Consider the following 14,146-nt stretch of genomic DNA (forward strand, 5'->3'; position numbering starts at 1 on the left):
ATTCTGCTCTCCTTAGCTCACGGCTTCCATCCTCAAGGTTGCCTCCTGGTAGCAAGATTTGCAGCTGTAGATACTACATCCATATTCTAAGCAGCAGAAATGAGGCTGAGGCAAAGGTAGAAAGGGAGACCTCTCAGCGAAGTCAGCCACCTTTAAAGGTCTTTTCCAAGAAATTCCATCACATCTCATGGCTCCTCCTAGCGACAACGGTCTAAGAGATGTCGTTTCTCAGCTAGGCCCATTGCCACTTTCAATAACATAAGGGCTCTGTTAGTAAGGAAGGATGAAATATTGGGTACTGAGTAGGCAACTAGCAGTCTCCTCTCTCTAGGCATTGAGATGTCACATCCAGTCCAAGACACCAACATTTCAGAGTCCTCTCATTTGACAGTCTTTCTGAGATCTAACTTTCGTTTCTTCTGTTTTTGTGTCAACTTCTTGTCCTATCTTCCTCAAACCCTTTATTCTTAGACAGGGGGCAGACAAGAAAGAGCTTAAATGGTCCAAAGGTTCATCCTTGAATTGTCCAAAGGTCGAAAACCATTCATTCATTCACCTGACAAATCTTCACTGAGTACCAACTCTTTATCAGAAACCACAGGAGGCACTTGAGATACATAAATGAGAACACATGTTCTTGGGCCTCATTTAGCTTATAGTCTAAGGTGGGGAGAAATACATTTTTTAGAGCGATAACTATTCTTTACCAAACAATTATGAGTTTCCTGAAGGAAGGGGTGCATCACCAAGCTGAAGGGAATCAAGGAAGGTTTCACAGATGAAGTAACATTAAACTGAGAGCTGAAGGACAGGTGGGAGTGGGCCCAGGGAGGCTGCACGTCCAAAGCAAGGAGGCATGTTAGTGCATGGAGTGTGCCAGGAATAGAGGAAGTCTGTAAGGCTGGGCACAGAATGCCCAGAGCACAGTGCCAGGAGATGAGGCCTAAGAGGTAGGAAGGGACTGGAATGTGAATGCCCTCATGGGATTTTTATGACAAAAGTTAACTCAGGCTTGTGAGTGACAGGGAAACTACTAAAGCATAACACAGTGAGACTCACATGTTAGATGGGGCTGAGGTGGGTAAAGACAGATGTAGGGGCCTCTGATAGGAGGCTATTTTGATAGTTTAAGAAATAACGAACTAAGTAAGGCATGGCAGGGAGAATGGAAAGAAAAGTTCGAGTGTGAGAGAAATGAGCATAGCAAATAAAGACAACATTTTTCCTTCTGACCTTAGCAGCCAAATCCTTCTGAATTGTAACTAATGCCAATAGCCGTCAGTGGTCTCCAGCCTGGACGAAAGTAGGATGGATACATTCCCCATAGCTCACCCTCATCCTGGGGGCTCAGTCCTCTGTCTCCGTTTCAAACTTCAAGTTGTGTTTCCAGGTGTGTGAGCTACGTGTGCCAGAGTCTTCTAGTGCTCACCAACATCTGCCTTCTCCCCTTTTCCCTTTGCATACAGCTAGACCACGTTCCCAACCTCCACTACGGTTAGACATGACCATGAGACTAAGTTCTGGCAGAAGGTACATGGAGGGAAGGAATGTACACTAGTGCTTCTCATAACACATGTGGCAAAAAAGACAAGATTTTTTTTTTTCTTTCTAATCCATTGTGGACCAGAACTTTTGATAAAATATACTAGCAATAAGTTAATGGAAAAATGAAATTAAAAAATGAAGATATAAATTAAGCCCCAATTTTTTATTAAATTCAGCAGACATAAAATTACTCTATCAAAATTGCTATAAAATTTTCTAAAGGCTTACTCTCCATTTCCGTACTTATCTTGTCAGGCATCAGTAACAAACTGTTTGCAAACTGACACCCATCAGTGGAGCCCATTTAGGGGGATGAACCCTCCTTCAAGGCCCATAAAACCTCCCATGTGTCTCCTCCGTGCTTTCTGCAGGCCGTCATTAACCTGGGTTCCTAAACGGCTGCATGGAGGAGGGCGGCTCTGCCACCCTAGAAGCAAGAAATAAACTACTGTATGTGAGCCATTTTCCTTATTTGGATCTGTTATAGCACTTATCCTAACAAATACAACATGCTTCTACTATTTCTTTCACGAGAGTAATTCTGTTCAGAAAGAAATTCTCAGTAAATCTTTGTAGTGGGAGGTTAAGAACAAGCTGTTAGGATAGAATGTGGTACAGCCTCTGGAAGCGCATGGAACAGTGGTCAAAGTTAGGAAAAATGTTTCAGGTTGTGGAGGTCCCTTAATACTAAAGTATTTATTTATTTATTTATTTATTTATTTATTTATTTATGGCTGTGTTGGGTCCTCGTTTCTGTGTGAGGGCCCTCTCCAGTTGCGGCAAGCGGGGGCCACTCTTCATCGCGGTGCGCGGGCCTCTCACTATCGCGGCCTCTCCTGTTGCGGGGCACAGGCTCCAGACGCGCAGGCTCAGCAGTTGTCCAGGGCTCGAACCCGTGTTGCCTGCATTGGCAGGCAGATTCTCAACCACTGCGCCACCAGGGAAGCCCAATACTAAAGTATTTCTGTAGTTGGTCCTCATGCTGCAGGATCTCATTTCAGGATAAAATTCCATTTGGGAAAAAGCTGAAGGGTTTCTCTTAGATTAACATATTAAAGTGGTGTAGTAGAAAGATGTACATGGAGCTGCCTTGTATTTTGTAGTATCTATCTATTCAACAAATGCTTGCTGATTCTGACTCTGAATACCCAAGCATTCCCGGGGGCAGGGCCTCCCTCAGGCCAGGCCTGGGATGTGGGGGGGTCTTTTCTACACTTGATCTTAGCCAAAAGGCCGAGAAGCGATGGGGGGTCTTTTCTATAACAGAAACATCTTTTCTAGGCTAAGATACTCCCTCACTTGTTTTGTGTTGGTGTTGATTATGCCTTGACAGCCGGAAGTCCTTCTTGAATTATAACTTCCTTTCTTCCTTCTGCAGTTGCAGGATCTCTCCTTGTTCTCAGTGGAGGTAGAAAGAGTGTTGGCAACTGGCAGAGTTGTCTATGTCAGAGACATAAACAGAAAGATGAGTACACAGACGGTCGTAAATCCACTTTCTCAGAAGTACAAGGGAAGAGCCCATATGCCTGGGTTGGCTGTTCCTTCAAACAAGAGAACTGATCCTCCAAAGAAAGTGTGCAGTTAAGGAAACTGCCAGCTTTCAGCACCCTGAAGGTTTATTTAATTAGGTAATTCATTTATTTATTTACTTCCACTGACACTGAATAATTAACTTGCCTCACTGCCCTACTGCCAAGAGGCAGCAGCGATCCACCCAGGAGAGGCACAGCTACGGGCAGGTACCTGGGTCCTTCTGACTTGTTTCACATCACTAGAGGAGGATGCTGTGTAAACAGCCGCACCATTTTCTCCTCTACCAAACATGAAAGGGGATTGTTTTCCTCCCAAAAGAAGATAATACGTATTTTTCTATAGAAGCTCTCTATAAGAAGAGTTAACTGAAGACCATGCTGAAGTAAAAAGCATTTTAATTTAATCCTGATACAAGGCCAAGCTTTTCTGACTTTTAAAATGAAGAACTTGAGCCACAGAAGTACATAACTACGGCACAGATTTTGTTTGTTTGTTTGTTTTTGTCAGCTGCTCTGTGCAGCTTATGGAATGGGATCTCAGTTCCGACACCAGGGATTGAACCCCGGGCCATGACAGTGAAAGCCCAGAATCCTAACCACTAGACCACCAGGGAACTCCCTACAGCACAAAATTTCAAACCTATTTAAATTCTATACTGTAATAAACTAAAGCATGAAGGAGAGACAAGAAAGAAGAAAGGGGAAAGCAAGAAAGAAAAAAAAAAATTCAGATGATAAGAGACTGATAAGTGATAAGAGGAAGGAGGGGGTGAGAGGCAGATGGTTTTTTCCAGAGCCAGAGAGGGAAGAGGCAGGCAGAAACAAGAGAGTGAAGGGAGACGTGGGGAGAAGTAAACTTAGTGAGCAGAAGTCTTGTGCCAGGTGCTTTACGTCCATCATTTCACATTTGCTCAATTCATCATCTAGTTAAGGTTTGAATCAGGGGAGTGATATGATCAGATGGGCGTTTTTAAAAGATCACTCTAGCTGCAGAGAGGGCCATGGGTGGATGCAGGTAGACAGTTTTGGATGCTGTTGTGGAAGTCAAGGACAGAGATGATGCTGGCTTGGATTAGGGTGGTGGCAGGAAGAACGCAGAGGAGCAGAGAGAAGTATGAGATTTTTAGGCAGAAGAACTGAAGGAACTAAGCCCTTTTTATATGTTCTTGTTGTACCTTATACTTCTCTCGTCATTGCCTTTATTACATCTTATTGAAATTACCTTTTTACTCATCTGTATTTCCCTCTAGACCTGCGCTGCCCAATATGGTAATCACTAGTGGCATTTGAGCAGCTGAAATGTGTCTAGTGCAATGTGAGATGTGCTCTCAGCGTAAAATATACACTGAACTAGAACAACAATTCAAAATAAAGAATGTAAAATACTGTATTAATAATTCCTATATTAATTACATATTAAAATTATAGTTTAGCTATATTTGGTGGAAATCAAATATCTTACTAAAATTAATTTCATTGGTTTCTCTTAAATGTTTTAATATGGCTACTAGAAAATTTTAAATTACATACGTGGCTCACATTATATTCCTACTGAACAACACTATTAGACAATATAAGAACTGAGGTGTCTCCAAGGCCTAGCACTTAATAAATATGCGTTGAATGAATAAATGTATTTGGCCAAGGCACATTCAAATTTTGACTGCAGGTATGTATTAATGCTGACGGCTCTCAGCTTCAGTGTTGGTTGATATTGTTGACACTGTTGGCTAAAAAAGAATGTAATTTTCTAAACCAGTTAGACCCAACATTGCCTAGAATTTGGCTAAAAATTTTAGAATACTTCTGCAATTCATCTACTTGTCTTGGATATCTGTCTCCTTAAAAACGTAGTTCACTTTCAGCTCAGTCAGTCGCTCGGGAAACCAAGAGGCGCAGACATGGCTCTATAATTGAGGACCATCTTCAAGCGTGCATTCTAAAAGCAATGACTAAAACATGAAACATAATACCTACATATCACAATCTGTGAAGCTCTTCTGAAGCTGCGACTTCATTTTCACCCAATAGTTCAGCACCTTGCCAAATCTGTGCTTCTGTTGAGCTCAGGTGCTTGAGCCAAAGGAAATAAGCACAGTGTCCAGCTGACCCCGTGGTCACAGCTAGTTCAAGTGGAACTCTTACATGTCTTTGAACACATCAGCACTACTCTTGTTTTATTCTCCTGCAGCTTTACATGCACTGTGCTCAGCTGTCACGTCACATCAATCAGAAAGAACAATTTTATGAGCCAGTAGGGGTCTGGCATGTTGTATCTCTCAGAACCCTTTTAATTAATTCACTGAAGTCTTTAATCTAAGGAAACAGCTTGGTAAATCTCTTCAACAAGTTTCCACCACTTAGCAGTCTGACAGCATTAAAATAAACTAGATCTCCATGTTCTGCTTTAACCTTTTCCAAACATGCTTACCACTGGATATGGCTAAGGGCAGAAACACAAAAGAAAATTCAGTCTTAATTCCTCCATCGAATCATGTGACTTGCAGAGCTCCCAGCCCACACTCTCCTAATGAATGATGTAATGGAAGCTGGGGCCCACTAATCACTTTTGACATGAATAACTTGAATAACATGTAGAAACCTTTTTTTCCCCCTGATTTGTGTCAAGTAAGCTTAGCTTTTCCATATTTAAGCAAACTTCTCAAGCTCCATACTGACAAGAGGTTAGGGCCTACTAGTTAAGTAAGTACACTTTTTTTCCCCTGAAAATTTTAAGTGATCCACATTCCAAGGTCAAGAGAGCCTGCATCTGGTAAAAGGGCTGTAGGATAGACACCTCCACACTAAGCTTCATTGGTGAAATGAAGTCATTGTGCTAGAGGGTCCCCATCCTGGTATTTTCCCTATGCGCATAGTAAGGAACATGCCATGTTCATTCATTCAACCAATATTTATTGAGTGTTTGCCACGAGCAAAGCACTTTGGAGGATATCAAGGTAAGTAATACTAATGGCTATCATTTAATAGTCCCTATTAAATCCTAGATCCTTTAAAATACACGACACTGCAAGGAGATCAACTCCATTTCACTGCAGAATAAAATAGGGTCTCTACATATGAGGAGTTTACATTTCACAAAGATTTCTAGTATATAGCATGGTACAGACTATATGTATAGATAAATGCTGTTTCGGATGATATTGACAGGTATGTCAGATTGTTTAATCTGTAATACCCAACAGTATTCTGAGCTAAGCACTCCTCGAATGTTTGTTGACAGTACCAACCGGGAAAGCGAGAGACATTCTACCCACACTAAGAAGAGCATGGCAAAAGACACTTAAAATGCATGTAGCAATAAAGCAAAATTTCCTAAATCTGAATAAGGAGAAACTAGGTAATTTACCTACCCATCAAGAGTTTTCAAAAATAATCCGAATTAAACCTGGGCTGAGTTAGGTATAATCTTACCCACTTTTAGACGGGACATCTATTAGCATGAAGTAAAACAAAACCTCAAAGTCATAACCCATGGAAATTGTTCATTACTTACCAGGGTGATGGTTTGGGGAGTCGGCCTCCATTGGCAAAATTACTATCACATCAAAATCTTATTCTGTGTATCTGGTGAGGGCAGAGGACAGAGACTTGGAGACCGATCTTGGGACCTTTCAAAATGTACTTTACATCTAAATTAATTTGAGAGAGAAAGGAAGTAAGAAAAACTCTTTTTTTATATCGCATTTTAATTTTTCCTCCAGGTCACCTCTTCTTCTGCACTCTTAATATGGCTCCCTTCACGCAGTCTGAGGCCAAGAGAGCATCATGACAAAAAGAAATGATCAATAAAAAAGAGGGTTCTTGACAACCCAAGCCGACTCTAGGGTTCGGGAGACTAAGGCCCCATCCTCAACTCCCCGGCAGCCAGCGCCCCCTCCCGGGAGGCGGGTGCGCAGCAAAGGAGCGCAGGCCGCCTCTGTCCTTTGCTGGACTTCAGCGCTTTCTTCCCACCCCCGCGCCCGGGTTCCTCCTGCCCCGTCCCGCCCCCGCCGCTGGCGCCTCCGCGTCCGCGTGCCGCCCAGCCCCGGGCGTTCGCCGCTCCAGCTGCACCGGCCGGCGCTGCCCACCCACCCACACGTCAAACGCCCTCTTTTCCCCTGAAAAGTTTCTAGACTATAGGGACTATTTTCTTCTAATGTAACCTTCCACCAAACTGGAGGGAAAAGTTGGAGGCCGGAGAAGGGCTGGGGCGCTGGGGGAGGTCCTGGATTTTAAAAAAGAGGTCACTCTTCCTTGAAAATGAATAATTGCGCCTTCAAGCCAGAGCTTGGTTTGTTGGGTTAATTGTAAAAGGTGCACGATGATGCTAAATATTTAAGATGGAGTTGTTGTTTTTTAATTAATATATAGTAAAATAGATTGCACTAGACAAATGGTTCTTGTCTTCGGACCTTGCAGTTCTTTCTATTGATTCTCATCTGTCCCCTTCCTCCCCGCCCGCTCCCAAATCCTTATGTTCAGCTATAGACAAAACAAGGTCCCCTGGGAATGACTTCTTAAATCCAAGAGACAAAAGTCAAACCTAGAAACTGCTCTTCTGGGAAGTTGGCTGAATTCTGTCCATATTCTGGATGGGTAAATTCACCTGCAGAAATATTTAATGATTAGGAAAACCCAATAGGCCTGTATTTTTCAGATTATGAGTGGCAAAATCAGTTTGGCAAGGAGTATTAGGGAGGGAGGAAGGGAGGAAGAAAGAAAGGGAAGAAGGGACAAGGGAAGAAAGGAAGGAAAAGAAAGGAAGGAGCCAGCATAAAAGAATAGAAAAATATTACATAACTAAGGATCAATATTCTTTCATGAGAGCTTCCCTGGTGGCACAGTGGTTAAGACTCTGCCTGCCAATGCAGGGGACACGGGTTTGAGCCCTGGTCCAGGAAGATCCCACATGCGGTGGAGCCCACGTGCCTAGAGCCCGTGAGCCACAACTACTGAGCCTGTGCTCTAGAGCCCACAAACCACAACTACTGAGCCTGCATGCTACAACTACTGAAGCCCGCGCACCTAGAGCCCATGCTTCACAACAAGAGAAGCCACCACAGTGAGAAGCCCGCGCACTTCAAGGAAGAGTAGGCCCCGCTCGCCGCAACTAGAGAAAGCCCGCCTGCAGCAATGAAGACCCAACACAGCCAAAAGTAAAATAAATAAATTTATAAAAAATATATATATATTCTTTCGTGAAACCAGTATTATGAGAGAATACTGTCTGTTTGCATGTACCGAGTCTAGATGTAGAATATATTTCTTACTCTGTGTTATGGTCAAAAAATGTTTGAAAACCACTGCACTAGACATTGGGATTATTTTAGGAGGCTCTGATTAGAAAGGTTTGAAAAGTCATGTAATTTATTCCTCTATACTTAGACGGTATTTTATTTAAAGAATAGGCCAGAATTAATTACCCTTCTTGCTTATCATCTTCCCATCTCAACATATGCTATTAATGGTTTGTGAATAATTTGTTTCTTGAAAGCTATTATTTCAGTAAAGAAAGCTATAGCTTAAAATATGAAGGCAATTCTGCCAAGCTCCTCTTTTCTCTATGGCTCCTCTATTACCCTGTGACCCCAGGGCCACGGACACATTCCGCATGTGTCTGAAAGCACTGTCTGCAGTGCAGTCCTGGAAGCTTGGGTTGCTGGGATATCACGTACTCAGATACTCCTGTGGATCTATTTTATTTTTATTTATGTTTACTTTAAAGTAAACATTTTTCTCTTTTCCCTAATTGTTTATTAAAAAATTTTTATCATCCTGTTTAGGTCATATGAAAGCCTCAAGTGATTGAATTTGACTTTGTCCCTTCTCAGTAGGGGAAGCTCTCTTTTGTGCTAATCAGGGCTGTGGTCTGTGACTGAATTTTCTATCTTTGCCCCCATGACACACACTCACTTCATTCCTGCCATTTTCATTTGTTCGACATTTGGATCAGAAGGCCCACGTGAATATGCGGGTGAAGGTGCCGATGGTAGGGAAACACTTTTCATTGTCAATAGTGGGCCACTGGCCCAGTGATAACAACAATAAAATAATAATAAAAATAATTATTATTAACACTTATATTTATCAACATTTATTTATCAACACTTTGCTGTGCTAAGCAAATTACATGCATTAGGTCAGTGAATTCTCCTAATAACCCTATCTCACAGTTGAAGAAACTGAGCTTAAACAAGGGTAAGTAATGTGCTAGTTAGTGCCTGGCAGGACTCTTTACCCGCTGCCCATCTCTCCTTTCATTTCATTTCACTGACTCCCTGAATATTGGATCTGAGTGTTTTCCTCCAAAGACCTCTTGCCTAAAAGGCGATTGTGATATCAGTGAGACAGTTTATGTTCCTTGAAGTCATGCCTTGTTAACTGGCATCTGAAGTGCACCAGACACACTCCACAGATCTTGTTTACCAGGCAAGGGGGGTCATTGCAAACGTGGATGGAGGAAGGGCAGCCCCTGGGTAAATTGTTTACAAAGCTGTGCACAGATATGCTTTGGGAGAGAAGAAGAGCAAACACTGCGAACTTACTTAACTGGTTGTTATTTCCTCTACATGTTCATCATGGGCCAGGGTTGCTATTCAGCTAGTTGTTCAACATTCTGAGTATCAACCCTGGCAGTAAATCTTGGCGTTTGACCTGTCGGGGTCATGGGGCAGTTGTTGGAGCTCTATGAAGGAGAGGAACAGGGGATGGGGAGAATTTTAGTGCAATTAGAAAAGTAATCTTTTGAAAAATAGCATGCTTTCCTTTTTCCCTTTCTGAGAAAATGACTTTATCCTTAGTTGGCCCTTGGCATCCATCCGCCTGGGGGAGATAAAGATTTGTTACAGAAGGAATGGGGAAAAAAATACTGAGATATTTGGCTTCTGACATTCAACATAGGATTTTATAGCAAGACAAGAACTTTGTAAGCCAGGTTAGTGGCTTGAAGGAGGATTTCCTAAATTCCCTTTAAAAAAAAAATTCCTGTACCTCCCTGAAGAGCCCAGCTTGGGGAACTTAACTCAGGGAGTTCTCCCAAAGGGTATGACTGCCAGGTCATGATGCCTGTGCTCAGTGGTAGAAGGACGTGAAGAAGAGGAAGGCAGGCAAGCCTGTGTTTTTGACCCTGGGGGATACTGGGAAGAAGAAGGGGAATCGAGAAATAAGGGGAAGGGGAAAACTGTCAGATGTGTGTCCCAATTTCTCCTCTCCAGGCTTCTGTGTAGAGATGACAGAGGTGCATCATATAATTGGAGGGAATAACAGGGACTGGTCCTATTTGGGCCCCTGTGAGGAGGCCCAGAACGCTCTCTTCTCCTCTGTCACACCAGGTAAAGGTGTAGTCAGGCAGGAGGCCTTGAGGTGTAGCTTTCCTGGGAAACCCACAGTGAGAGCCATAGTGGCTGAATGTCTGACTAAGGAGCTGGCTGGAGGGGTGACCTTAAGGGGCAAGGTGACACTGCAGTGAAGACTGCAAAGGGAACACCCCCCTCTGCCACCCTGCGGCCACGGCCAGATGGGCCTCATAGACAAACGGGAGAAGGACCCGTAGAGTCAGAGAGCTGAGGTGGGGTAGAGGGAGAGCCACGAGGCCTGAGCACCCTAAAGGAGGCCAGGTCCCTTATATCCACACGGTCTCGAACCACAAATTTCAGCTGCAAGCACCAGCAGGGCAAGCAGTGGCCAGGTGGAGAGGGACATTGCCCCAAAGGCCAGAGGAGTCAAAGAACACTGCACTTGGGGGATCTCTGGATTCTCTCCTTTGTCATGTGGTTGCATAAGCTATGCTGTCCCCTGATATACTTGGAGAAAAGCTGGGGAAGAGGGTGAAAGTCTGAGAATGCTGAGAAAACTGAGTGTTATCTTCATCAAGAGAATGAGGGTTACCTAAAGGAGTCGTTTACATTATTTGATGAGACTTAACTTTCTTTTTTGCTTTTCGTTAAATTATTTTAATAATTGTGAAATACTTAAGAACCACAAGAAGTAAGAAGTCATATAAGGAACCTATGTACCTACCACTCAGGACAAAAAATAAAACATTACAAATACAGTTAAAATTTCCAGTGTATCACTCCACAAATGCCACTTTTATTAGGTTGAACAATATGAAATTGCCAATATTTGATTGTTTTTTTACCTACAAAAAACCCCCCAGTAATGTTATACGATTCAACCTGATTATTTATCCTTTATGGGTTTGATCAGTACCTTGATCATTCTGTTGCCCACTTAGAATGTTTTTCTTCCTTTCTCTTACTTATCCACATCCTACCTGTGCTTCAAGACAAGATCTGAGCCCTACTCCTTTCAAGAAGTTTTCACTGAAGACTTGAGCCTACATAGAGCTTTCCTTTTTCTTTCCAGAAAGTACTGTCTCACACAGCATTATTTTATATGTCATATTCTTTCATTGTCTGGATCACATGGACTAGCACCTGGCGATATTATTTTACCTGTTAACACTGTTTTGTTAATTAACGTGTCGAAGAAATAATAGGGTTTGACTCAATGTTGGTGGATTAAAGACAATATACAGCTTACTTCTTGGAAGTTATTAGTTCCAGTAATTTTATAAAAGATGCTTGAGCCCAACACCCAAACTATTTAGGAGAGATACCTTAAGGGGAGAATCTGGGAAAGAATCAGAATAGGGAGTCTATCATCCATGAGTGTAGTCCAGTTTTATCATGTCCCATAAAATACTTATAGTATGCTATAGGACATCTTAAGAACTAATAATAGGGACGTCCCTGGTGGTCCAGTGGCTAAGACTCCACGTTCCCCATGCAGGGGGCCTGGGTTCAATCCCTGCTCAGGGAACTAGATCCCACATGCTGCAACTAAGAGTTTGCATGCCACAGGTGAGACCCGGCGCAGCCAAATAAATAAATAAAATAAATATTCTTTAAAAAGAACTAATAATAAAAGCCACTATTTATGAAGTAACTAATATAAGCCAGGTGCCATCCTAGGTATTTTATATACTATCATATCTGTTATACAATAACCCTGCAATATAGGTAATATCAAGCTGTATCCAGTTAACCATAATGATTCCCATTCTTAGCCATAAAAGTGTTCTGGGGTAATTTCTTTCTTTTTTTCAAATCCAATCTTTATACCAATGTATTTGTCAGTATAGTTAGGCCATGCTGAATTAACAAATTAATCCTGGAATCTCAATGGCTTAGCACAATAAAGGTTTTTTGTTGTTGTTCTGGTTAAGTCCAATGTATTTTGGGAAACTCACTAGTTCAGCTCTCCTCCCTGGGGTGACTCAGGGATCTAGACTGTTTCCATCTTGTGGTTCTACCGTTTCTCTAAATGGGAAGAGAAGAGCCACACCAGCCTTTAAGTGCTTTAAGTGGGCTGGGAGTCACCAATCACACTCATACTCCCATTTGTCAGGACTCAATCTTGAGGCCCTACCTCAAGGCTGGGAAATGCAGAGAGTACATGAATATTCAATGAGTCACAGCCAATGAATCAGGTAAATGAGGCCAGGCATCCCATGAGGGTCACTATATTTGCAGGGTTGGAGAATCAGAGATAACCTCCTCAATTCCAAAGGTATCAGTTCAACTGGATGAGGTAGCTAGACTATCTGATCATCTTTCAGGTCTTAGAGGTTCTTGGACTTTCACAGATATTGAATAACATTTTGGGCAAAGGTAAAGGAAGAAATAAAATTATAGTAGTAACAATAGTAATTAATAATAATAATAATAAGCCACTTGTCAGAATGAGAAGAATCTCTAGTTCTTTGGGCATACATGTTCATATGATTATTGAGAGGCTATCGTTTCTTTGGCAACACAGGGAGTGAAGCATCTTGTCCAATGAGCCCAGGCCTGAGGCTCTTTCCCTGGGGTTCATGCACAGGCACATGAATGGGCTTTAAGCCTGAAAGTGTTTGCAAAATTTTGTGTATATGCACAAATGTGTATCTTTCTGGGGCAGATTATCCATAGCTTTTATAGAGATTTTCAAGGGGTTCATAATGCGGAAAAGGTTAAGATTCACTTCTCTAGACTAGGTATAAGATCTCTGAATAGGAGAAGCAGAGATCAGAGGCTGCCAGGAAGCAGGTGCATAGGAAAGAGGAAACTCATATTCGCACTTGACTCATAGTACTTACACACCAATGCATTTACACACAAACCTAGAAGCGAGAATTATTTCCTGGATGAATGAAGGTTAAATCATTTTCCTCCTATAAAATGATTTTAAATTGGTGAATCTTGGCACTCTCACATTTTCAGATTTTATTACCTTTATGTGTCAGGCAATAGAAACGGCATTAAAAAATGAATAATTGGCTATCACAGGAGATGGCCTCCTTGCTACCTCTAACTCTTACTGTACATACTCAACAATAAGAAGAGACCCAAAAGGATCTGACCACTTATCTACACCAGAAAATTTTTTAATTTAATTCTGGAGGATACCTCAGTCTCCTCATCTGTAAAACAATGATATTAATCTTCACGTCCTTCAAAAGAATGACTCAAGTTGTTTAATGTCCACAGTTGTGTTCTGGAAATTATTTATGACTACAATAAAATACAAACACCGTTAAATTAGAAAAAGAATGTATCCTAGACAAAAAAAATTTTTAATTTTACTTTGCAATCTCTTATAATGAACAAGCCACATAAACAAGTGTGTCCATAAAGTAATCCAATTCATTTTTCCGTGAAGTTTTATGGAATCAGTTTAATTACTTGATAATCATACCTGCTCAACTCCAGTGCAACAACCTAGATGAAACAAGTATAGGTTTGCTTCTGAGTATCTCTTAAATAATATTAATTTAATTCAAAGTTTAACTAAATTATTATCTTCCATGAAATCATATAGCAACTCACTGAGAAGTCTTGATGACGGATGACATTGCTGCTCATGCATTTCTTGAAAAATATATTTTGAAGACAGAAACCTTCAATTGCTTCTTGCTGAAAGCTAATGAGGAATTCTTCTTTGAGAAACCCAGGCTGAAAACTTCCTCCAGCTATTTCTCACCTCCTTAGAATTTTCTGAGCCCCTAGGAAAGTCCTCAGCTCCTC

At 41.7% G+C, this 14,146-nt stretch overlaps 1 long non-coding RNA gene across 1 annotated transcript; it reads right to left on the reverse strand.

The window, feature by feature from the left end:
- Positions 1-2,233: 2,233 nt before the first annotated feature.
- Positions 2,234-4,929, reverse strand: LOC309628847. The gene is made up of 2 exons (XR_014244748.1): positions 2,845-4,929; positions 2,234-2,447 (listed from the first exon to the last, which is right to left on the reverse strand). It is a non-coding gene; the product is annotated as an uncharacterized lncRNA (long non-coding RNA).
- Positions 4,930-14,146: the final 9,217 nt, after the last annotated feature.

The sequence above is a fragment of the Balaenoptera borealis genome (genome assembly GCF_965194805.1).
Source record: "Balaenoptera borealis genome assembly, chromosome: 1".
NCBI lineage: Eukaryota > Metazoa > Chordata > Mammalia > Artiodactyla > Balaenopteridae > Balaenoptera > Balaenoptera borealis.